The sequence below is a fragment of the Patella vulgata genome, chromosome 6 (assembly GCF_932274485.2).
Source record: "Patella vulgata chromosome 6, xgPatVulg1.2, whole genome shotgun sequence".
Taxonomy (NCBI): Eukaryota; Metazoa; Mollusca; class Gastropoda; family Patellidae; genus Patella; species Patella vulgata.
In genome coordinates, this window is record NC_065884.2 from 29,520,312 (window position 1) to 29,546,742 (window position 26,431).

Here is a 26,431-nt window from a genome sequence, read left to right on the forward strand (position 1 = left end):
TGTCGATTCCTGTTTGTTCTACAGTTGGTGGTGTGTTTGTTATCCAGATCGATGTCGTTGTTGCTGATGGTGGAATTTGTAATACAGCAGGAGATAGTGGCTTTGACGTAATGCTTAGAGGTGATGCCGTTTTTGATGTAAACGATAATGGACGATTTGTCGTGGTCGACGATGAACTTGATTTTGTAGATGTAGATGGTGGCTCTGTCGCTGATGTAGACGGTGGTCGTTCTTGTTCGGTTACTTCGGACGATTCTTCTACATCATTCGTGTGTAAGTAAAACGTAACTATACCAGATTCGAAAAGCTCATAACACTCATGCACTGTTACATCATTGGGTAGTTCAGTTTCTTTGAAATCCAGGAGTTTAAAATTGAATAAGTTCAGTGGTCCTTTCTTGGAAACCCCCTTAGGAAAAAACAAACTTTTCGCGGAGACGAGCAAATCCTGCAGCATTGCTGTTCGATGTACATCGACCCTTCGTGTACCTCCACCCTGACGTTTGCGCACTTGTTTATTATTATGTATCCAGCCAAACTCAACCTTTCGGGTATCTTTTCTTTGTTTTTTTTCGGCGTATCTCTTTTTTCATCTACCTCAGTTGAACTCGTCAACTTACTTTTCAACATTTCGAACAAATGTGCACGCTTTGTCGATTTTGATTTGTTTTCACGTTTCGAACAAAAGTTTTTCAGCGCCACTCTATCTCCTAGCTTCTCAAGATAACTTGACAATGTCACATCATCTACACTACACACAGTTTCATGGTCAATCTGCAAAGAATAACATAAATAGTTATACCAACTGGGAGATAATACTGACAGTGTATACTGCATGTTACTGTCTACCCAAATTAATACACACCACCCTGTCTAATCATGCTTTGTTTATATTCACCGAGAAATGGGAGAAAAAGATTCATCAGCCATGGTGGAGGCCACAGTTCCGAATTCTCTTGGACTAGTTGGAGATGGGGACACTCGTATGATTTATTTTAATAACTGAGTTAGCCCTTGTCTGACACGTGCTGAATAGAATAACAATCTAGGCCATGACAAAGCCCGAAAATGAACCCCCGAATCAGTTGTTCTGTCGAGAAGCATGTGTAAGACGAATCGACAGGTGAATTCAATGACCTAGCAGGCGCGCAACTAGAGAGGGGGTTCTGGGGGTCGCAACCCCTGCCCTTTTCAGAATAAGACTTTTTGTGCCCTCATGTAAGATTAACGAGGTTTTCTAATCATGGTAATTCTGTATAAATCTCTCCCCAGAACGCAGGAAATGGCATCTCAGGGACTCTAGATTTCAAAAAATTTTACCCGGACCACTAGATGTATCGCACATTCGGCGCTCGGACGCCTATTTTCAAACGTCGCCTGCTATTAAAAATTAATTAATCAAACCGCCCCCCCCCCCTATAAGTGCTGGCACCGGCCCTGTGTAGGACACAATCCTACTGACGCCGTCCCTTTCTCTAGAAGTGCCCCTCCGCCAAACCCGACCCCTGCCCTTTCAGAATCCTAGTTACGCGCCTGCCTAGTACTGTTAACAGAACTTTTGACTCATTGCACACACAAGGCAAAAGTAGCCTACGCCTTCAATCAGCCTAGACAGTGTATAACGTGCGACATCGAGCTTAATTTCATTAAATAAATATAAAGAGATAATGCGTGATGTATATACAGAGGAAAACTGAAGTTACGAAAAGGGGGTGGGGCTGGGCAGAATGTAATTATGAGATTGTTTGTTGTGGTAAACTGACGTGGCGTTTTTCGAGGCTTCGTCCTTCGACATGGACATACATCACACAATTAAGTAAGTATAGTGTATAAAAGTGTTTTGTCCTGGTGATTGTTGTCACGTTGGTACCATACTGCACATAACAAGGTGATTTACGAAATGAAATGAAATGAAATGGAGTTTAACGTCCTACTGTTCTGCTCCTAACCTGGGCTAATGAAGACGGGCATACGCCATACAGTGTGCTATGAGGGAAATTTTGCCCGGACAGCGGCACTACGGCCTACTCTTATATCGAATTCCAACTGCCAAGGGATCTTTTACGTGCACGCCAATGTGTACACGGGACCTCGGTTTTTTGTCCCATCCGAACGACTAGACAGCTTTCCGTGTAGGTGATATACGCTCACAAGCAAATTTGATAGTGAGTACAAGTAATGCGTCCTTCGGCCCATTCACAATTACCATAGAAGGAAAATTATCGGGATGTTATTCATAATAATATTGAAACACAAAACATAAATCCAAAAAATCAATAAAGAACTGTAGCCTGTAGGGAGAGCACAAGCCAAATATGAATGGGCAGACAAACGTGAAAGCCAAGCTGCATGTGATATTCAGAAGGAAACTTATCAGATCATAACCAAATTCAATAGGAATCATACGTGAATAGACTGACAGAAGCGATAATTAGGTCTGATTCTGATACGATATCCCAGAAGAAAATAATCTGATCATCCTAGAGAGTGTTTGCATGGCAGCTATGTTGGTAGATTGACAACTTGCCAACTCGGTAAGGAAACAATGACGGGCCACTGTAATTGTACAATTGAGTTAATAAATGTTGTCCTTCAAAGAAAATTAATCAAGTTTTAATAAATTTGTCGATAATTAAGAACATGTGATGACAAATTTATTAAAACTTGATTACATTTCCTTGTTTCCTTACCGAGTTGGCAAGTTGCCAATGTACCGACATTCTTCTACAACTCGCCCAAGGAAGCTCACTCCATGTTGTGCATACTAATATAGGGCCTACGGTAGCACGGTTCTAACACTATATAACAATATCCCAGACTTCGAATCGTTTAATATCATTGTTTATTGGATTATCGGCTAAAAACAAAAACTCCACAAGGTTACATTAAGACAGAATGATAACGTGGAGTAAAGGAAACTTTATATGTGTCATAAACTATCATAGTACAGCGTATGCATGAAGATAACCACTAAACTATTCTCAATGTCTTCTTATTTCAACTGCAAAAATTGCAAATATTTAACCAATTCCACTACAATACATTCATAACATGGATAAAGTAACAAAATCGTTTAAAAAACCGTTTACAGTCAATAATCTTCAAAATCTGCCTAATAGCGACGACGAAGTCTTGTATGTGAGCGAGAGCAAATGAAGATGTACTTGTCTTGTCAAATGTGATTGCATAAAACATTCCATCAAGCACAGGAAAATAAAGCTAGATTCTCAGTACTAGTATCCGGATGTTGAATGCAACTATACTATCAATACAGTGATTGTAATGTGGGTGTAAATATTTATATCCCAATAGGATGGACGTGTTTAAGGTTTAAGTACTTCGATCGTAATAGTTTACCTTATCAAGATCAACCATGATGCATCGCTGCCGATCGTCTTGATGGAAATGCTTCTTTCAATTTCCTCTAGGCCTTTTTGTGATGAATAGAAAGTCCTAATTAGGAGATAGAAAGTCCTAATTAGGAGATAAAAAGTCCTAATTAGAAGATAAAAAGTCCTAATTAGGAGATAATAAAAACCTAATTATGAGATTTAAAGTCCTAAGTAGGAGATAAAAAGTCCTAATTAGGAGATAAAAAGTCCTAATTAGGTGATAACAAGTCCTAATTAGGAGATAAAAAGTCCTAATTAGGAGATAAAAAGTCACAATTACGCTTAAAAAAAAAAATTCGTGGCACCAGGAGGCTTCCGTAAGAAAGAAAAACTGCTTTCTTTTGCAAAATTTCAGCTTATATACTATTCAAAAAAAGTAGGGGATATTTGATTTTTAAGTGTTATTAAAGTCACCTAATGAAACTGACGAAGAAACAAATGACAAAATGAAATGAAGTTCACATTCATCGATTTATTCCAAATGATCGTTAGACTAAGTAAAGCACAGACTGACCATTATAAGGGTAAAATGATACCCGGGGTCAAACAGCAAAGTTACCACAGCATCACAACCAAGTCAGTAACGGGTAAATCCTCCTCTGTTTGCCAAACAAGCATTGATCCGACGTGGCATACTCCTAATGAGACGTCTAAGGTCATTTTGGTCCAGATTGTCCCATTCCTGTTGCAACGCAGCAGCAAGTTCTTGGACATTGGCAGGACGTTGTTGACGTTGACGTAACCTCTGTCCAAGCATGTCCCAGACATGCTCGATGGGGGAGAGGTCGGGACTCAGTGCTGGCCAAGGTAATGTGGTGATGTTCTGTTGTTGGAGGTAACCTGTAACGATCCTGGCCCTGTGACATCTTGCGTTGTCATCCTGGAAGATGAAACGGCGGCCATGACGTCGTGCGAACGGCACAACATGGACTGCCAAGATGTTGTCCCGGTAGTACTGGCCTGTAACACGCCCTGCAACAACATGTAAAGCCGTTCTTCCAGCAACAGTGATGCCTCCCCACACCATAACAGAACCACCCCCAAATCGATCATGTCTGATGACGTTAACGTCTTGGAAGCGCTCGTTTCGACGACGCCACACCCTCCTACGTCTGTCCAAAAAATCAACAGTGAACCTTGACTCATCTGAAAACATCACATTGCTCCAGCGTCGATTATCCCAGTGTTGACGATCCCTACACCAACGACGTCTTGCCTGAATGTGATGATCTCTCAAACAAGGGATCACGCGAGGACGTCTAGCGCGAAGGTGACCCCTATGCAGTCGATTCCGAATCGTCTGGCCACTCACTCTCACACCAGTGTCTGTTTGAAGACGAGCGCTGATCTGATTTGCTGTGATGACACGATTTCTCAAGGCCAAGGTACGGATAAATCGATCCTGGGCTTGAGTTGTCGCCCTTGGTCGACCTGAGCGTGGTCTGTCCTGTACAGATTGTGTATCACGGTATCTGGACCATAGCCTGCTTATGACAGACTGAGAAACATTCATCGTCCGCGCCACAACCGCCTGTGTTGTGCCGATCTGTAGCATGCCAAGGGCACGTAACCTTTCATTTTGGGTAAGCCGACGCATATCAAAATTTGTTTTCTGGTCACTAAAACAATTAAACTGATGTTTCCACCCTGGAATTCAATGCCACAATGACTGTAACATTCAAAGTCAGAGTCGTGCAAATCTTGGGTTGGACCCCCATGATGATCCCAAGCATCACCTGCATTCCATGCGGTAGCTATTGGTGCGTTTGGGCGTCACATGTAACTGGAAATGTTTCTTCTGTTAGGTCCATAGTGACTTTTTTCGTAGTCATTTGCATATTTTAGTATTATGCCCCCAAAATCAAATATCCCCTACTTTTTTTGAATAGTATATATCTTAAAGCTAAAACGGTAAAAAATTGTCAGATAAAACAGCCTCACGCTACTGAGTTAAATGAAAAACCATAACAAATATTGTTATTAAGAGACTTTCTGTTGTAAGGTTTTTCTCTGTGAGATAATTAACGCAAGGTTCATAGTAAAACTACTATACGACTTATTGCATATGGACAAAATTGATATTTTCTGAAAGCTGATAACTTAAAAAAAAAATCACATAACTATACTAAAGCTTTTGTTTTTCTGTTTTACTGATGAATTACGCGCGTTGAATTAAGGGACCAACAGATGCTGCTAGTTGTCCCAAGTTGCAGAAATATGTACACCTAACGCGTTCGATCTACTGCAACCAATCAGTTGCGTTATACTTTCAGTCGCCGAATCGATGTACGCCGTGCTTTACGTGAATAAATACACTAAAATGCTGCCTCGTTAGGTTAAATCCAAGCGCGGATCCAGGAATTATTGCAGATATGCCCAGTAGACCTTCCAAAAGTAGAGAAAGGGGGATAAACATCCCACACCATTTCGGAACTAACATGGTAGATTTTTATTTAAATAATTCGCTTGCGCGCAAATGTATTTAAAAGTGGGAGCTAACTGAAGTAATAACGAAAAACACACGCGGCTAGGAGGCTAGCCCAATCCAATTTGGGATAGAGTCAATGAGTTAGTCAGGTTTGTTTTACTTTAAAGAATTCCAAGTCTCTACAACCCATGTGACAATATATCTATTTGAAAATGTGTTGTCAATATTCCTCCAACGGCCTAGTCTGGTTACCATTTTAATAAAATTGCTTAGACTGGTTTGCTAATGTTCCCGACTGGAAGTTCTTGAATTGTTATTAAACGGGTTACTACGTTTCTCATTGTTTGAATACACATATCTTTATCTCGATTCAAACATTTATTAAAGGCTGAAACATTTCAAAATGACACATACTTGAAATTGTACATACTATCCGAATTAAGCCTTTTTAGTTAGTCTATAGATTATACATATTATAATAATAATAATAATAATAAAAACTTTATTTAATGAGGCAACGTATTTAGTTTGCAAAAAAAAAACTAATCTTCCATAGGTCCCTCCTAAACTACAAAGACATATATACATGTAATATCAGGATAAATTTAAAATCATTAGAAATGCAATAGCATTTTAAAGTGGGAAGTTTGATAAGTCACTCCCAAACTACAAAACATATACATTATACAAGTAGAATATAGGAAGAACACTATAATTACACACAAAATAAAATAGAATGCAGTTGCAAGTTAAAAATAATAAGTATGTCATCAGTTGAATATTATGGTTCCTTCAGTGTGCAAAATAAATGAGTTTTCAGTTTAATCTTAAAATTTTCAACATTTTTACACATCTTTATATCAAAAGGCAGATTGTTCCATAAAAGACATGCAGAATAATGGATTCCGTTTTGCATTTTTGAAGAAAAAGAGATTTACTGGTATGTGAACGGAGCAAGATATCCGTTTTGGAAACAAGAGATTTTTCAATAAAATGGAAATTTAGATAAAGTGGAGTATTAAATGTAATAATTTTGAATGATAAGACAATTTTATTGTAAAGAATCCTCTGTGTAAGGGTAAGCCAACCGAGTTTAGTAAATAAAGAGGTGGACGGAGTTTCAATCGGTGCATCAAGAATAGCTCTTGCTACCCTCTTTTGTAATTTTAAAAGAATGTCTAATCTACTTTTGGTAGCATTTCCCCAAATAATAGAGCAATAATCAAATATTGGTAGTATGTAACTGTTATAAAACAAAATTCTTGTCTCGTAAGGTAAATGATCTTTTATCTTATTTAGGAGAAATATTTTTGATGCAAGTTTTTTAGACATATCTGCTATCTGTGCTTCCCAATTAAGGTCTTGGTCAATTTGAATTCCAAGTAATTTTGCGGTAGTAACCGTCTCAATTTTCTCACCATGGAGTGATAAAGTTAGGTTTTTCTGATTTCTTTTGTGTTTTGTTGAAATCAGCATTGATTTTGTTTTCGAAGGATTGATTACCATCCCATTGTTTTCACACCATTCAGCAACCAAATAGAGATCATTTTGGAGATTTTTGGCAATGGATAAAATATCTTTGTGTGAACAATGCAGGGTACTGTCATCAGCAAACAAATCTATCTGACTTGATTCAATATTGAGTGGGAGATCATTTATAAAAATTAGGAATAGGAGAGGACCCAGGATCGAACCTTGTGGAACCCCGCATTTGACTGTAGTAATTGAGGAGGTAATTGATCCTAAACATACTTTTTGCTTCCGTGAGTCAAGATATGATTCAATCAAAATTTGTGAATTATTATCAAATCGATAAAGATGTAGTTTTTCAATAATAAGCTTATGATCAATGAGATCAAATGCTTTGCTAAAATCAAGATACACTATACCACTCATCGCACAATTATCGATAGCATCAAGCCAATTATCTGTCATTCGGATCAGTGCAGTAGCACGTGAATGATTTGATCTAAATCCAGATTGGTAAGCATAAAGAACATTGAAGGTTTCCAAATAAGTTTGAATTTGAGTGCTCAAGTGCCTTTCGAATATTTTTGAAATTGTGGGGAGAATTGAGATTGGCCTATAATTGTTCGGATCATCTTTAGCTCCCTTCTTATGTATAGGAATAATTTTAGCCAGTTTAAGGGCACTGGGGAACATGTTTTGAGAAATACAAAGATTAATGATATATGTCAAACTGCTACAAATTGTATACGCAGACAATTTTAAAATTTTGGGTCCAATACCATCACACCCAATGGCTTTGTTACTATTTAAACTCAATAAATATTTTAATACCTCTGTGGTAGTAATACAATTAATAGAAAAGTTGTTATTTGGGGGAATCTTATCATTTACGTAATCTGATATCTTTCGTTTGCACTCTTGAGAAAGTGGTGTATAGGGGGGCTTAATGTCATCAGTTAAATTAGTGAAGTAATCATTCATCACATTAGCAATAGCATTTAGATCATTAACTGTTGTTTTTCCATATTTAATACTATTGGGATAAGGGCAATTATTGGGTTTATTCTGTATGTCACTAAAATATCTCCATATGTTTTTAGATTGCTCTTCATTTTCGATAGAGTCCTTGATAAAGTTTTTTTTGGCTTTATTAATGAGATTTTTGGTTTTATTTCTCCATATTCTATAGTCGTCACACCTCTTGGAGGCTTTAAAGAAGTCCCTGAACTTTCGGGCTTTATTTATTTCCTCATTAAACCACTTCGGTTGATAGTATCTTTTTACTCTTTTTCGCTTTTGCGGAGCATGGCAGTCTAAAACACCTATAAAAAGGTTATACCAAGTATCAAGGGCAGAATTTGGGTCATCAATTGACTCGACTAGTTCAAATGGAATTTTAGCAAGATCATTAATAAAATTAGAATCATCAAAGTTTTTGTAATTTCTGTATAGAATTTCCAAGTGGTTGTGTTTATCGAGTCACAGTGTTTGTTCATATATTATTGACACCTTTTGAATGGAATTCTGCTTTGTTCGTTGTCTGGCAACTCTGTTGTGTTAGGACATTACCATTCACTTAGATATTGTGGAACTATCTAGTCTATGTTTTGTATGGAAATAGGATTGATTGCCTCTTAAATTTTATTAATCGATTTATCTTAGTCAAATATAATAAAACTTTTCGCAGGTTTATATAAAGCATTTATGTTAGAAACATAATATTGGTAACGTTAAATTGGTATTTATTGAATATCTAGCCTGTTCAGCCTTGCGGTATCTTCAGCACTATAAAATTAACGTCAAGAATACATGTCGTCATGGTTACGTTACGACACGATGAAAATGGAAGCTTTTTGAGGTTTTATTAATAAATCAAACTAGAACTGCGATGCAGTAATGACGGGTTTCACTGGTGCCACGTCACCCCTTGAACTTATGTCACTTCCGGGGCTACATTACCCTTGAACGTATGTCACTTCCGGTAACAATGAAAATGTTCAACAGATTTCCACAAAAGCATTGCACAGCGATATCAATTCCATTTACACAGTTGTTACCATGTGTTACATATGTCAATGAAGTGATCGTGACAAAATTTGTTACTAACATACCGCTAAGTTAGCTGACTTTTTAATGGGAAATTGGTTATTTTGTAATACTATAGGGTTTATTTTAGTTCTAAGAAAGGTGTTCTGTTTAATATAGAAATTCGTTACCTAAATGATGTGTGGCGAAAACTAGGGTAATGAAGTAGTTTGCATTATTCTACTACTATCTTAGACTAACTCACCGACAGTTATGACAGTATCCATTGCTGGAAGTAGGGTACTATAGTCCAATCATCTCGTGCACGGATTAGTACAATTAACTAGAATAGTGTTGACGCTAAACGGTGCCCATACGAAACACTTACCCAAAAATGGTACTTGTCCCGCCCTAATAGAGAGCTTCTATATAGGAGAGGACTGGTTTGAAAAGTGTCTTGTAGGAAATTGTCTATTTCCCAGCAACCGTACAAGTTAGAAACCATTTTGTGGTATGTATATGATCGTTTGGGTTTATTCTATTTGTTGATTGGAATCAAATATCAGAATTTTAAAAACATTACAAATGAGACTCATTGTGAATAAAATATGTGTTTTGAAGGCTAAAAATACGGTGATGTCATTTCCGGTGACAGTGAAAATGTTAAATTGGTTTGACCTAGCCAGAATTGGCATTAGACATGAAATTGTAAAACAAAAATGAAAATCGAATGATAATTGACTCTTTTACAGGCAAAAAAGCGTGAAAAGTGACGCATGCAAAATTGCCTATTTCTCGGCAACTGCGCATATTCCAAATTAAATTTCACACGCATTCTCTTCGTATGTATTATTGCTACGAGTTTATGAAAGTTACAAAGAAATATTTTAAAATATGAAGACGCTGGATGGGTTGATAATGGCTTATATTTACACCTTTGTTCACCTTTTAATCGAAATAGCCCGAAAACGAACTGACGTCACTTCCCTAACAATGAAAACAGATTTCCACATTTGCATTGCACACGTGTTTTAAAACTAAATGGGCGCAGAATGAGTCACTAAATCCAGCAATATCAGTTCCATTTATACAACGAAGACTTCACACGATGACATCACTTCTATTTTCAACAAAATATTTAAATTGTATTACAGAAAACCAACATCACTTCCATTTTCAACAAAATATTTAAATTGGATTAACAGACAATTGATTAAAATTTGAACAGAATTAATCCTTTATTAAAATGTGAATAATCTTAAAAAGTGATACTGACAAAATTGGTTATTTCTTGGCACGAGAAGACGCTAGAATCACTTTTTTGATATCTGTATGGTCGTATTGAGTCATGTTATTTGTCCATTAAAATCAAATATCATAACTTTATACGAATAGTGAATATCACTTACTTAAAAAAATATTTGTTTTTGAGACTAAAAATACATTTTTTGCCGAAATGACATTATTTCCGGTGATAATGAAAATGTTATATCAGTTTTAGGAAATCTTAAATGACATGGTGAAAATTTTATGAAACTCGATTAATAAATGACACTTTTATCGACCCAAAAACTTGAAAAGCGACTTGTAGAAAATCGTCTATTTCTCCACAACTGAAGAAGTTAGAAACCATTTTGTGATATCTATACTCTTCAAAAAAGTAGGGGATATTCAGAAACAATACAAAACTGCGGAAATGCACTGCTGTTTTTATTAGAGGTAACCAGTGTATATTAATAACAGACCAATTGCCTACACATGAACATAAACAGTTCATATGGGCGGCTTATCTGACAGCCCCATTTCACTTGCAAAGAGATACACTGTCAAAAGTGAAAATAGACATTTTTGATTTTTGCCTTAATAATGTGTAATTGCTTCACGATTTGTGGCAATCTGATCCATTCCTCTTGCAGTGCCACGGTCAATTCTTGCAGTGTTGTCGGTTGACGTCGACGAACACGTCTCCCGATCAAATTAAACGTAACCCACTAAAGCAAAGATTCGCTAAACAGTCAATCGTATGCAATAACCGATAGGAAAGCAAACATGGATAGGATAAACCAGCACGCGGCAGTTTTCATCAAGCCTTCCTTGAAGTGTCAAATTTGACAATGAACCCCCCCACACGGGTATGGCGCTATTGCGTGTCGCATGGGCAGCTCAGTGGTTCTGTTGGGGCGATAAGTTCTTCATCTGTGAACATACTCTCAAAGCATGTCAATATTGTCCATGACTATTTATCATATCGCAACCTGCATAGGTATTTGCATTTCAATATCCCCTACTTTTTTTGAAGAGTATATATGATCGCATGGGTTCATTCTATTTGTTGATTGGGAGCAAATATCGTAATTATAACGAAATTACAAATACGACACAGTTAAATAAAATATTTGTTTTGATGGCAAAAAAATACAGTTTTTGCCCATATGATGCCATTTCCGGTGACAGTGATAATGTAAAATTGGATTCGCCCAGTCAAAAATGGAATTAGTCATTACATAGTGAAAAAAAATAATAGAAAATCGGATTATAATTAACTCGTTTACAGGCAAAATAACGTGAAAAGTGACTCGTGCAAAATTGCCTATTCCTCGACAACAGCCAATATTACAAAGTAATTTTGACAACATTGTCATCCTATGAATTAATGCTACAGGTTCATGAAATATTTTAAAATATGAAAAGCCTGAATGCGTTGTAAATAGCTCATTTGTACACCCTCTTTCACCTTTAAATCAAAATGGCGCAAATGCAAAACCGAAATAAAAAAAACTAAGCAAGACATATTTTGCGTCTTTAGTTGGAGCATTCAGCTTGATCTATTAGATTTGTAAACATTAATGCTTGCTTTTTACAAGACTTTAGACACGTCGAAATTGAAGTTTGGCAAAATTACGGCACTTCCGGTGCCGACAGAAACTTTTATCGGTAGAAGAAAATTGAGAAAATAGTACCACGGAGCATATGGGCTTTTCTTTTACACAAATCAGGCAATAAATAATTAACCCAGAACCCATAAACTGTAATTAAAATGCGGAAAATCTTAAAAAGTGATCCTGACAAAATTGGTTATTTCTCGGCAAGGGAAGATGTTAGAAACAATTTTGTGATATCGATATGATCGTATTGATTTATACTATTTGTCCATAGGAATCAAATATCATAATTTTATTCCAATAATGAATATCGCTTACATCAAACAAGTATTTTTTTTAGAGGCTAAAAATACAGTTTTTGCCAAAATTACGTTACTTCCGGTGATAATCAACATCGCTTACTTCAAACAAGTATTTTTTAGAGGCTAAAAATACAGTTTTTTGCCAAAATTACGTTACTTCCGGTGATAATGAAAATCTTAAATTCATTGTATGAAATCGGAAATGGCATTAGGTATTACACAGTGAAAATTTTATGAAAATCGAATAATAATTGACAAATAATAATGGACCAAAAACCTTGAAAAGTGACCTGTTGAAAACCGCCTATTTCTCCGCAACTATACAAGTTAGAAACCATTTTGTGATATCTATATGATCGTATGGGTCCGTTCTATTAGTTGATTGGAATCAAATATCAAAATTTTTAACATATAACAAATACGACTCATTTGAATAAATTATTTGTTTCGAAGGCTATAAATACAGTTTTTGTCCAAATTACGTCATTGCCGGTGACATTGAAAATGTTAAATTGGTTTGAACTAGTCACGATAATTGACATTACATATCAAATGGTGTCACTTTTATGAAAATTCAATAATAATTGACTCTTTTACAGACAAAATAGCGAAAAAAGTGACTCATGCAAAATTGACCATTTCTCGGCAACTGCTCATATTACAAACTAATTTTGAGATAGATTCTCTTCCTATGGATTAATGCTACAAGTTACGAAAAAATATTTTAAAATATAAAAAGCCTGAATGGGTTGTAAATAGCTTTTTTTTTACACCTTTTTCACCTTTAAATCGAAATGGCGCAAATACAAAACCGAAATTAAAAAAACCCGAGTTCGAGATTTTTTCCGCCTTTTGTAGGGGCATTTATCTTGATTTTATCTTGATCTATCAGATTTGCAAAAATTAACATTTGCTAGCGAAAAGATGTTCCGACTCGTTAAAATCGGAGTTTTTAGCAAAATTACGTCACGTCCGGCGCCGATAGAAAACTCTACCGGTAATAAAAAAAAAAATATGAGTATTTGTACCGTGGAGTAAATAAACTTTGTTTTATAAAAATCGGGCAATAATTAATTAACCTAGAACCGAAAAACTGAATTAGCCAATAGCGACCAATAAAAATTATCGAGACAAAAAATGTTCACATTTTTGCTCAAATCATACGACCCTTTAACCTTGGGTAAAATGCCATAAAAAATATTCATTAATAAAAAGGTTTTTTGTCAAAATTTAAAATTTCAAAATTTGGCGCCTAATATCTTCGAAGATTCGTCGAAAATGTCAAAATGTATCAAATGTTAAAAGTCAACGATTATTGTTAATTTCAAAAAACGACAAATTCGGCGATTTCGGACATTTCGCATTGTCGCAGATCATTCGAAATAACTTTAATCTCTAAGTCACACCCACTTTCCCAGGAAAACTGAAGACATCTCAAATGAAAAAAAAAATAATAAGAAAAAGAATAATCCGAACAAAAACAATAGTGTTTCACACAAGCTACGCAGTATGAAACTCTAATAAGTCCGAACCAATTAAAATTTTAGTGGTTGCATTTAAAGTTTTATAGAATGTCTTCAGGTCATAAAAATACATAGCTAATACTGTTTAAAAAGGGACAATCTTAAAATCTCAATGCCTCGATTTCTTTTGATTGTTTTCAGACACTTCTTACGAAAATAATTTTATTTTGTTCCAAATACCATTTTAATCCCTTTTGATATAAAAACCGATAGACTATTTTGTTTTAATAACAAAAGGACTTGTGGTGTGTTTGTTTAACCATCAGGTTCCATTGAATAAAGATACCGGTAACCGTACATACAATGTCTAATCAATATTGAATTATTTTGCTACGTACGAAGACATTATGTTTTATTTATAGGTCAATAAACCGAGAGAGAGAGAGAGAGAGAGAAAGAGAGAGAGAGAGGGTGGTGGGTTTAACGTTACTAACATATTCAATTTTATTTCAATTATTCGCTTGCGCGTAGGGTCTTTAGCAGTGGGAGGAAACCGGAGTGTACCCGGAGAAACCCACAAACAAGGTTGGACAGGCGATCCTAGTCCATGTCCACTCGACACAAACTAGGTCATTTCGGGAATAACATAGGGGTCTTGAACAGTGGGAGGAAACTAGAGGACCCGGCACTTGAAAAAATGAAACAAAAGGGGTTTAATGTCCTTTTTTTCTGCACCTACTGGGCCAATGAAGACGACCTACTTTTTTAAATTTAATTCCAACTGTCAATAGTTCTTAAACGTTCACGTCAATGTGTAAGTGTACACGGAACCTCGTTTTTTTGTCCCATCCGAACGACTAGACGTTTTCCTTGTCAAGCCCCCACCCTCCGTCCCTCGACCCTTACAGGAGGAAGCCACGATGAAAAATCTAGACCAGCACAAGCATCCAACCCCGGACCCCCTGGTTACTGAACCATTACTCACTGGTCTACCGGGGCTTCCGATTTAAAAGAGCCTTATGGTCTGTGCAATGAAATGGGGTTTAAGGTCTTACTTATTTGCAACAACCGGGATAATAAAGCCAGACATAAGGCATGATGTGTGATTGTGTGTTATTTGAGAAACACATCACATATAAGTTCTTGACTTTTTCTTTAAAATTAAGCATTTCTTTATGTAGACATTCCGAATGTCATATCGAAGAATTCAAACTTACATTACGCAACTATCTTGTTTTAGAATTCTTATTTTTCGATATGATTTCATACTTTATCACCAGGATTTCTTTCAGGTTATAAGATTGATCCTGTGTTCAAATAGTGGTGCCTGCAGACGATAATTATTGCTAATAACGTCACTGTTACTAGCTGTTATTAAGTTTAAATCGCTGCACACAACTGTTCCAAATCTGGAGCAATATGTTTGTAACTGTTGTAACTCTTCGTGTAAATCACAACACCTGAATATATCCCTTTTGCCATATTTAGTGTTTGATATCTTGATGACTGATAATCCTTATTCAGAAAGTTCTACTACTTTAATACGATTCAAACCCGTCGCTACTTTGACATTTCTAGTCACGACAGTTTTATTATATCCGTTCAATCTAGCAATAACTGTATATTTAACAACATAAAAGTAGTATTGTGATATCATGCTTGATTATTATTGAATGTAGAATACAGACAGACCACTATTATATTCCATGAAATAATTGAAAGCTGTTCTTCCAGTCTGTCCGAGGGTTCGTTATATACTCTTCAAAAAAAGTAGGGGATATTCAGAAAAAATACAAAAATGCGGAAATGCACTGCTGTTTTTATTAGAGGTAACCAGTGTATGTCAATAACAGGCCAATTGCCTACACATGAACATAAACAGTTCATATGGGCGGCTTATCTGACGGCCCCATTTCACTCGCAAAGATATACACTATCAAAAGTGAAAATGGACGTTTTTGATTTTTGTCTTAATAATGAGTAATTGCTTCACCAATCCTCAATTCGTCGTGGCATGCTCCTAATCAACCGTCCAATCACGATTTGGGGCAATCTGGCCCACTCCTCGTGCAGTGCCACGGCCAGTTCTTACAGTGTTGTCGGTTGATGCTGACGTCGAAGAACACGTCTCCCGATCAAATTAAACGTAACACACTAAAGCAAAGATACGCTAAAAAGTAAATCTTGTGCAAAAACCGATAGGAAAGCAAACATGAATAGGATAAACCAGCAAGCGGCAGTTTTCATCAACCCTTCCTTGAAGTGTCAAATTTGACAATAAACCCTTCCCACGTGTATGGCGCTATTGCATGTCGCACATGCAGCTCAGTGGTTCTGTTGGGGCGATAAGTTCTTCATCTGTGAACATACTCTCAAAGCATGTCAAGTGTCCATGACTATTTATCATATCACAACGTGCATAGGTATTTGCATTTCAATATCCCCAACTTTTTTTGAAGAGTATATATTCTATCATTCACATACAACTGGCGGGCATAAATAAGGCTTTTCTGTTTCAAAGGAACATACCGAATGTGGTGCCATCCAAAAGTGCATTCTTACTTTTAACATCTTGCAGAATAAAAATTAAACTTTACAACTATGGATCTGTCGTTTGTGTTACTTCTACTATTTTCATTACAGTTGAACTAAATTAGTTGCCTTTGTTTACCAATACAGCGTGCTCTGTCAGTCATATTTGACTCCGAACATAAGACGTAAATGACTTCAGCACAACTAGTCAGCGAAAGCACCTAGTCTGGGCGGACGTTAAGCTCTCGTCTTGGTGTTCTTTCATCCCGAGAATTTCTTCTTTGAGTTTTTCATTATTTCTTGGAAGGAGTTTTTCTATTTTGATCCATATTATGAATTTTAGTATCGTTGTCCATCACTTCTCTTTTTTAACAGAAAGAAGAAATACTTTGTTCTCACACATAAAAAATTCAGTGTAATCAGAAACTGGTCAAGCCTTTCCAAAAGGTAGAGTACAGTTCATTTCAGCCCAAGCGACAATAGCAGAGAAACTGTAAATCGACGTCAGACCTGGAAGATAACAATCAGAAACATCACTTTACTATTGTGATTCTACCAAATCTGGTGATATACGTAACCGTTGTTTCAGGAACGGAGCTGGAAGGGATAGCCGTGACATACGTTTGTAGAATCAAATTTGATATGATATATACCTAAATACAGTTTTAAAATTGATTGCCCAAAGAGAAAGTCCCCTAACTTTGACAGAAAACCAGATCTATAGCTAGCCCAAAGATTAGATTCAAATCCATTTCCAGCCAGAGTTGAAACCGCCCACTCAAGGCAAAGCGATGTTGCTTCCAAAGGGTTGATTTTAAAGTATTGTTTGTAATAATATGCTTGAAAGATGTGGATCCGTGGTTAGACCCGCTTACATGTTGTCCAAATTACATACTGCTTATAATCTTTTTAAATTCGGCATTAATAATACTTTTAGATCTTGTTAATAATTTAATTTAAAAAAGAGGCTAAAACAATTCAACATAGCAAATAAAACAAAAATCTTTATTAATGAAGCCTTGACACATAGAAAATCTCAGCTGTATAAAAAGACACGCGAACTCTTCAAACTGAATAAAATTAAAAACTGCTGGACATATGACGGTCGAATATTTGTCAGAAATCTAAATGATGACAAAAATATATTAATCAATTGTGAAGATGACATCAATCAGTTTTATGATACGCCAATTGTTGAACAGCAAATGAACACTGATCAGCCCGATCACCTGACATTGAATAGTGCATCAGCCATGTTAAACCAACAAACAGCTAGATCAACTTCATCTGTATCCACAGCTCAACCCGTTAATATAGCTGAATTAAACCAAACAAGCCCCTTGTTACGACAACAGTCCTTGTTAGATTTAGGTTTATTTACTTCTACACCCAATCCAAAACTGAATGAAAATGTTAAATAAGGTTGATTATAAAGGATCATACAAGTAAATACTAACACTAACATGTTAACATGCTATGTGCGCCATCGAACTTCCAAATGTATTTCAAATAACAAAAATGCATGCTGCTTACATTATACCCCTAACTTTAGTCGTTTCTAACTTGATTACTATATATATAAAAATATTGATTGATTTACCAAAATGACATAGCATTATACAAAGAGTTAATAATTACCCAGCACTAACAAAATGAAAGTAGTGTTGAATGAAAGATGATATATCAAATAATACTATATCCTGATGAAAGTTCACTAACTTAAATTATTAAAGTTAGAGACCAAAAAAAACCAAAACCCAACAACCTTATTTGTACTAATACAAAGATAATATTGTAGTTATTGACACAACCTATTATAGGTATACTGAATATCTTTTTACGAACTAGAATCAATTAAATTATACAGAAATCTTGTACTCAACAGTATTCTACATAGAAAAGTACTCTGACATTGAAAATATTTTGAGATATTGATCGAATAGCACACTTTCATCCAATTATCCTTGTTACTGTAGATGTAATATTAAAGATCATTTAGATCACTATCAACGAACTTTACCTACTTGCATCTTGCATATATGATTAGCCCCCCCCCCCATACACTAATATTACTCGACTCCAAAACTTGAAATACAATTTAAGTACAATGTAAGTAATTTATCTGTTGGAGATGTAAACTCATACCTCGATATAATTATGAATTTGTTTGTAATTGTGATTGTAAATACTGTTCTGATGTTTTCATTATTGTTATGTAGTATATTGTATATTTGTTTGTCTCATTTTCGTTATTCCATGTATCTAACTTCTAGGAGTGTAAAATGTATTAACTACATATTTAAAGAAATCTCTAATATGAAGCCATATCTCATTATGCATACGTACCTAAATATATATAAATATATGTCTGATTGTTCCGATCTTACATGTGAACGTAAAATATTACTTAATGACAGCCACGATTAAAACTAATACTATTTGGCCTCTTAAACGGAATGATCAACATGCCTTATATGTGATCTTACATCCTATCTCGTGTTATGGTATAAATATGCATCTATTGCTGGTAATTAAATCTTTGTTAATTGTCGGTTGCATAGAACAAAACCCTGGTCCGTTTAATACATTAAATACAGGGAACATTTCCATTGTCCACAATAATGTATGTAGTTTATTGCCAAAACTAGATATAATTGAAGCTGAATTCTCCAACTATGATATAATATGTATTACTGAATCTCATTTAGACAACACTATTAATGATTCAATGATTTTACTGCCCGGTTATAGAAGTCCAGTTAGAATAGATAGAAACAGGCATGGGGGTGGGGTTGTTGTTTATATAAAAAATAATCTACACTTTCAGATTAGGCATGATCTCATAAACTCTGATATTGAATTAATATTTATAGACATATTTACTGATTACACCAAATTCCTACTCGGGGTAATATATAGACCCCCAAATACAAAGGTTGCCTTTTGGGACATATTTTACGATACGTTATCTAATGCATTAGATAGAGGTTCCTCTTTTATCTTAACTGGGGATTTTAATATCAACATTTTAAGTAATTCAAGTAATTGTGCTAAATTTAAAAAACTATTACAAAGATTAAATCTTGAAAATCTGATAAAAGAACCGACTAATTTCAAAACGCTCCCAGGTTCATGCATTGATCTTTTTATTACCAATAGGAAATCCCTTATATCAGATACTAATGTTAATGCTCCTATATGCAGTACACATTCACCAATAACCTTATCTTTAAATATAAAAACATACAAACAATTAACATACAAAAGAACTATTAGAAATTATAAACTTGCAGATTATGAAGGTTTAAATAACGAATTATTAACTGTCGATTGGTCAAAAAATGTTTTTAAAAATGATGATATAAATAAAATTTATCAAAGCTTTTTAGATGTTTTAAATAAAGCATATACGCCATACGTATAAACATTCGAAAACGAAATAGAGCACACAGACGCGCCAAAAAACCAAATAGTCCTAATCATTGGCTATTATTTAGAAAAATAAGAAATCAAGTAATAACATTAATTAGGGAAGCTAAAAATAGTTTTAAAGAGAAATTAGAACAACAAATAAATAATAAAACCTTGCAACCAAATAAATGGTGGAAAATAGCTAAATCTATTACAAATTATGATAATGTAAAGGTACAAACCTCCCCATTATTATTTGAAAACTGTGTTTACACACACCCACTTGATAAGGCAAACATCCTAAACTCTTATTTTGCTTCGATTTCAAAATTAAATGATGTACCTGACCTTCCATACTTTGCTTCTCGCAGTAACAACGAACTACAAAATTTTATTGTAAGTGAGCAAGAAGTGAAAGACCAGTTACTAATTCTTAACTGTTCAAAACCTTCTGGTCCCGATAATATCAGTCCAGCTGTATTGAAAAAGATAACTCCATCAATCACAAGCCCTCTCACTAAACTTTTTAATCTTTCATTAGAACTCCAATTATTACCTGATATCTGGAGGACTTCACATATCATTGCAGCGTATAAAGGAAAGGGTGATCCGCAGTTCCCTGAAAACTATAGACCAATTTCATTAACATGTTCATTGTGTAAAATACTAGATAAAATCTTATTCAAAAATCTTTTATAATTTTATAAAAGAAAATAACCTGTTATATAAGTATCAGTCTGGTTTTCAACCTAACGATTCTACAATAAACCAACTTTTAGAAATTTATGATGTTATAATTAGTAATCTTGATAAAGGAAAGCAAATTCGATTTATATTTTGTGATGTATCAAAAGCGTTTGACAAAGTTTGGCATATAGGCTTATTGTCTAAATTAAAACAATATGGAGTTAATGAAATATTATGTACATGGATTGAACACTATTTAAGTAATAGACAACAATGCGTAGTTTTAGAAGGTTTCAAATCAAACTATTTGTATACTGATTCTGAAGTCCCCCAGGGAAGTGTGCTGGGTCCTTTCCTATTTTTAATTTATTTAAATGATATCTCCGATAATATTACTAACAACATAAGGCTATTCCCCGATGATGCTTCACTTTTTACCATTATTCATAATGATCCTCTAAGTAGCGCGAACTCTATGACTGAAGATCTGAATATTATCTCATCGTGGGCTAAACAATGGTGTATAACTTTTAACCCCAATAAAACTAAAGATATTATTTTTACTAGGAAAAATACAATCCATCCAGACGTTATTTTTGAAAATACAAAAGTTGAAAACGTAACTACTCATTGTCATTTGGGAATAACATTTCAGTCTAATGCATTATGGTCAAAACACTTTTCAAATATATACCAGAAAGCTTGTGGTCGACTAAATATTTTGCGTATACTGAAATACAAAATTAACAGAATTTCACTTAACAAAATATATCTTGCTTTTATTCGTCCGATTTTAGAATATGCCGATATTGTATGGGATAACTGTTCAAAGAAGGATTCTGATCTATTAGAAAGTGTTCAAACTGAAGCAGGTAGAATAATAACTGGCCTTAGAAGAAATTCATCTAAAAACAATTTATACAAAGAGATTGGTTGGGAATCATTGTCTAATCGCAGAATAAAACACAAATTAATTTACTTATACAAAATAAAGAATAACCTAAGTCCCACTTATCTATCTGAAGCCTTTAAAAAATTTGAACCGTCTGTATCAAATTATAACCTTCGAAATGAAAATCTGAACCTCAATCTACCATTTTGTAAAACGAGTTCATATTCTAATAGTTTCTTTCCCTGCACAATTAAACTTTGGAACAACTTACCTGAAAATATTAAAACTTCACAAACGTTAAGTACATTCAAATTGGGCCTTTCACGCGTGTATCCTTTAATTAGACCACTACTATATTATAATACTGGAAATAGGAAAGAGAATATTATCCATTGCCAATTAAGAAATAAAGCTAGTAACTTAAATAATCACTTATTCTACCATTTTATTAGTGACACAAAGATGTGCCCTAGGTGTAATTCTGCAGACGAAGATAATTACCATTATTTTTTCATATGTCCAGCCTACTCTGCCCCAAGAAAAATTCTAAAAAATAATCTACACCACCTTAATCAAAATGTTACAATTGACCTGATCCTATATGGCAACCCCTCTCTTTCAGATAATACCAATTCCAACATATTTGAAATAGTGCAAAAATACATAAAAGACAGCAAGAGATTTTAAAACTTTAACATTTAAAACTTAAAATTACACTTCAAAATGTATATATGTTTGTTACTCACTGTCTGTACATATGTCACCACTGTATTGTAAACATAAGATTTAACTATTTTATATGTTTGGAGAGAACTTATATAGGCCTTGCCTGTTCAATCCAATTCAGTTTATTGAATAAAATATTGTTTAAACTAAAAAAAAATAATCAAATATCTTCTATGTCATTGTCATGCCAGTTCGAGGTCTGAATAAATTAAGAATATTATAGTAACATCGATCCTGAAGGGCAATCAAACTTAGAGCCAGAATATTGATGTTAGCAATTGCCTCGAGGGTGACTTCAAGCGAGTAGTCCCAATTCGAAACTTGGGTGGTGTACCAAGCATCCTGTTTCCAGTATTTAGGATATCAGTTATCATGTAATTGAACGGTTTACATATACCCAGCATTTGGAAGCTATAACCAAATGGTAACACTATTTTCCAATTAGCTGGCGGTGGCGCTTCTGTACCAGACAGGGTATGTTTCTAGATACCAATTTTCGTGAGGGTTCCATATATAACACCCTGGCGTAGGTATGGTGCGTGACTTTCACGGGTTATGACATTCTTGCTTTTTTAAGACACCAAATACCACTTTTCATAGTGGGTCACATGGTAACAATTCAGTCTTTGCTGTGTATGTTTTTCTATTATAATGCAAACTGTATTATATGATATGCATGGAAGTTGAACTTACTTTGTCAGGCTATTCAAATGGAACATTTCTTTATACTGAAAGTAAACCGTGTTTATCCGTTACCGTTACAATGCTAATCAATATTTTCTTTTAACATAAAAACCTAGGTCATTGATTTTGTTGTATGCTGTTGTATTTTCACGTGTGTATTGAAATAAACGGCGTCATTACTGTCGCCATGATAACGCTGCTTTATAGATTGGCATGCGTTAAAGAATATGGATTCTTAGATATTGAAACTGTTCATTTAAACATTCCACGGGATTTATTCCTCAAAGTTTCTTCAAAAATGTTAAGGTGGGTGAATTTTAATGATTCTTATCTCAATATAAAATAATATCGGCAAGACAGTAGCCAATAGATCAAATTTCCTTTACCATCGTCTACCCGATCCGTCAATAACATATCAAATCGTTGATCTGTGAATTTTATTCATATACTGAATCACCCACTGTTCTCTAATGTATCAAATACATAGTAGATTTTACATATTAATATTTTTGGTATTGTGTTTAAGTTTAGATTTTGAAAATTATAAAACAATATTGTATTTAACTGAAAAAAAGATAAACGACGGACTTTTACTGTGTTCGATTCATATCATGTTTATGCTAGTTACCAGTTTTGTTCATGGAAAAGAAAACATAAACGAGTCCTATATTCCATTGTATTATCACTACAGCCAGTGTGTTGGGAATATAATATACTTTCAGACGATGTATGAGTATACGTAAATTTACATGACCGCAACTTTGATTCCGATCAAAACTATTTTCGCAGTGTACCTTATTCCATGTGTCAAGTGCATGGATGCTTATAAAAAATCAAATATAATACCAAACAGTTGGGTATGACTATTTTGATAATCCCTCAATAACTATTATCTATTCCCCCCCCCCCCCTATATTTGATTATCTCTAAGCGGGGGAAAGAAGGAAGTGGCGTTTTACGTTACCACACATCACTTACTAGGTTATTTCGGCTCTAACAATAACATGAATACTCAGGAACCCTTATGCTATGTTGCGTACCAAGCCCGCGGTCGAATCCATAGCTTGCACAGTTAATTTAATACGCACCGTATTTGTATTGTACCATCCATTATATTTCGGCAATTTCCGATTTGTTTTGGATATAGTAGAGGAACACTGAAATGGGATTGAACGTCCTATTTATCTGCACCGTACGCCATACAGTGTGCTATGAGGGAACCTTGCCCGGGCAGCGGCGCAACGGTGTACTCTTATTTCAAATTACATCTATCGGGTGTTCTATCATGCGATCTTGTACGTGCACATCAACGTGTACACGGGGCGTTGGGTTTTCCTCCCCTGGAACGAAACTCGATTCTGTTCTTGCCAGGAACTATGTCCTTAATCAATGACAGGGGGATACCAAGCTGGAAAATCCCGGGAAACTTTCTCGGTCAACACCAGGATCGAACATGGGACCCCCTGAGCCACTGCGTCTCCCATTAGCATGATATAGGAATGTTTAATCCCTAGAAAGAACGAGAGAATGTAATCGTTGAGTGAAATGGATTTTCTGTATAGTACTTTAGGGTTAGCTTTTAAATTCGACTAATTCATTTTGATATATTCACCTGGAATAAAGTCTCAAAGCATCCCACCTATGCATGAATGATGCAAACAGAGTTCACAAATAAACATCATGTCCTCGTATTCAAAGACTTAATTTGTCCACATAACTAAGTGTGTTTTCTGAAATCGGTATTCAAAGGCTATATTTTACACACCCTTGGCTATGTAAAAACTTAACTGTACGCCTAATTTATGGAATGCTCACAATAAATACACTATTATGGCACTACGTCATCAAAACTGACGATGGAAAACAATTTGAGGCTAGCTGCACCCGGCTAATGTTTTAAACAAATTGTTGTTATAATCTAATAAAATAATACACTTTTACTTGATAGCAAAGTAGACCCCCCCCCCCCCCCAACGATTTGTCTCAATGTGGGTACATAGTGGCGTGGGTATAGGGTTAGAATCGAATTCTTGTCCACGGTATCCGCGGCCCAACAGGTAATCAGGCGCTAGCCTGGGCCTGTAGAACGCTACAATGATGGTGAGCTACCAAGTGTGCACAAAAAATTCCGTTGGAATCCACTTCAACGTGATTTTGGGTATTGAAAAAAATAAACGAATAGTGATGAAAAAAATTATTTTTGATATTTTGGCGTCTGATGGCCATGATTTTTATTGGTGCATTTATCTGCTTGCTGATTATTATTAGATCCGTATAAGTAAAACGAAGTACATGTATTTGGTATATCATATGTTGTTGTGTTAAATCTAAGTTTCTGTGTCTTGGCGACGTGACCTCAAGTTAACCCAGATATATGCCAAAAAGACGCCAGAGACCATATATCTTTCAAACAGTGTCTTCACTGATAAGTTAGGGTTAAAAGTTTATTACACTGAAGTGATTTTAAAAGTGACGTAAGTTGACAATCATTTTTGGAGATGGTGATGATTCGTGCAGCTGTATTCTGAAGCTTTTGGAGACGAACGATGCTTTCAGCACTTTCTGACTATTTCCGGGACTTGTCTGTCCAAGTTTAGGGAGGAATCCAAGTAAACTCCACGATTTTTAACACATGGCAAAAGCGACATTTTTAAACAAATTTTTAACAAAGCGATCGGATGATAATTTGTAGGATTAGTAGGATCCTTACCCGGTTTAGGGATGGGAATTATGGTGGCTTCATGCCACGAAGAAGGTAAATTCCCATCAACCCAAATCCGGTTATAAAGATCTAATAATATTAAGAGAGTTGGAAAAGGTAAATGTTTTAAAACTTGGTAGTGGTAGTGAATTTCATCTGGACCAGTTATAGTATCCCGAACCTTCTTAAGAGAAACACGGAGTTCAGCAATAGTAAACTCTTGATGTTTAATGCGCCGAAAGGCACCAGAGGAGAAATTGGATGATGATTTGAATGAAATTGTGCTGGCCAGAGAATTAGCAATATCAGGAAATGTTGTTAAGGTGGTATTATCAACATTTAGATGGGTAACTACAACGCATTGCTTTTACCTTTAATCCTACGAATCCCACATCATACCGATTTGGAAGTGGTACGGGAATTTATCCTTGAGACATAACCCTGTCATGAAGACTTCTTTGTCTGGCGCATGGTTATATGGGCCTTCGCTCGGATCATTTGATATGCTGCAATATTCTCCATGGAAGCCCATTGAAATCTTCAGTAATTATAAACGGGAGAGGAAGTTGGGCAACAAGGTCATCAAGATATCTGGGGTTCAGATGCAAACTAGGTGGTGGATATACTGAGCATAAGTAAAGTCGCCCTAACTTCAACTGCCTGTAAAGGCGAAATGAGGGCGACTTTAATCTGTGGGACATTGCAATTAAGGAAAATAGAAACACCACCGCGTTCTCTTCCATCACTATAGGCAAAATGATGATAGTCAACAAAATGTCGAAGTGATAAGACATCCGAATTCTTTAAAAAGTGTTGTTTGTAAACAAATAGCTAAG

The 26,431-nt window shown here is 35.3% G+C and overlaps 1 protein-coding gene across 2 annotated transcripts in view; it reads left to right on the plus strand.

The window, feature by feature from the left end:
- The window catches only part of LOC126825739 (uncharacterized), a 128,425-nt gene that overhangs the window by 76,225 nt on the left and 25,769 nt on the right, over positions 1-26,431 (plus strand). Inside the window, exon 1 of one of the 2 annotated variants that reach the window (XM_050555519.1) lies at positions 23,079-23,200. The exons of the other annotated variant lie outside the window; for it this stretch is intronic. The gene's annotated coding sequence lies outside the window, so the exon portion shown is untranslated. Of the gene's footprint in view, positions 1-23,078; positions 23,201-26,431 lie in introns of those variants that run through there. 2 annotated transcript variants of the gene reach the window in all.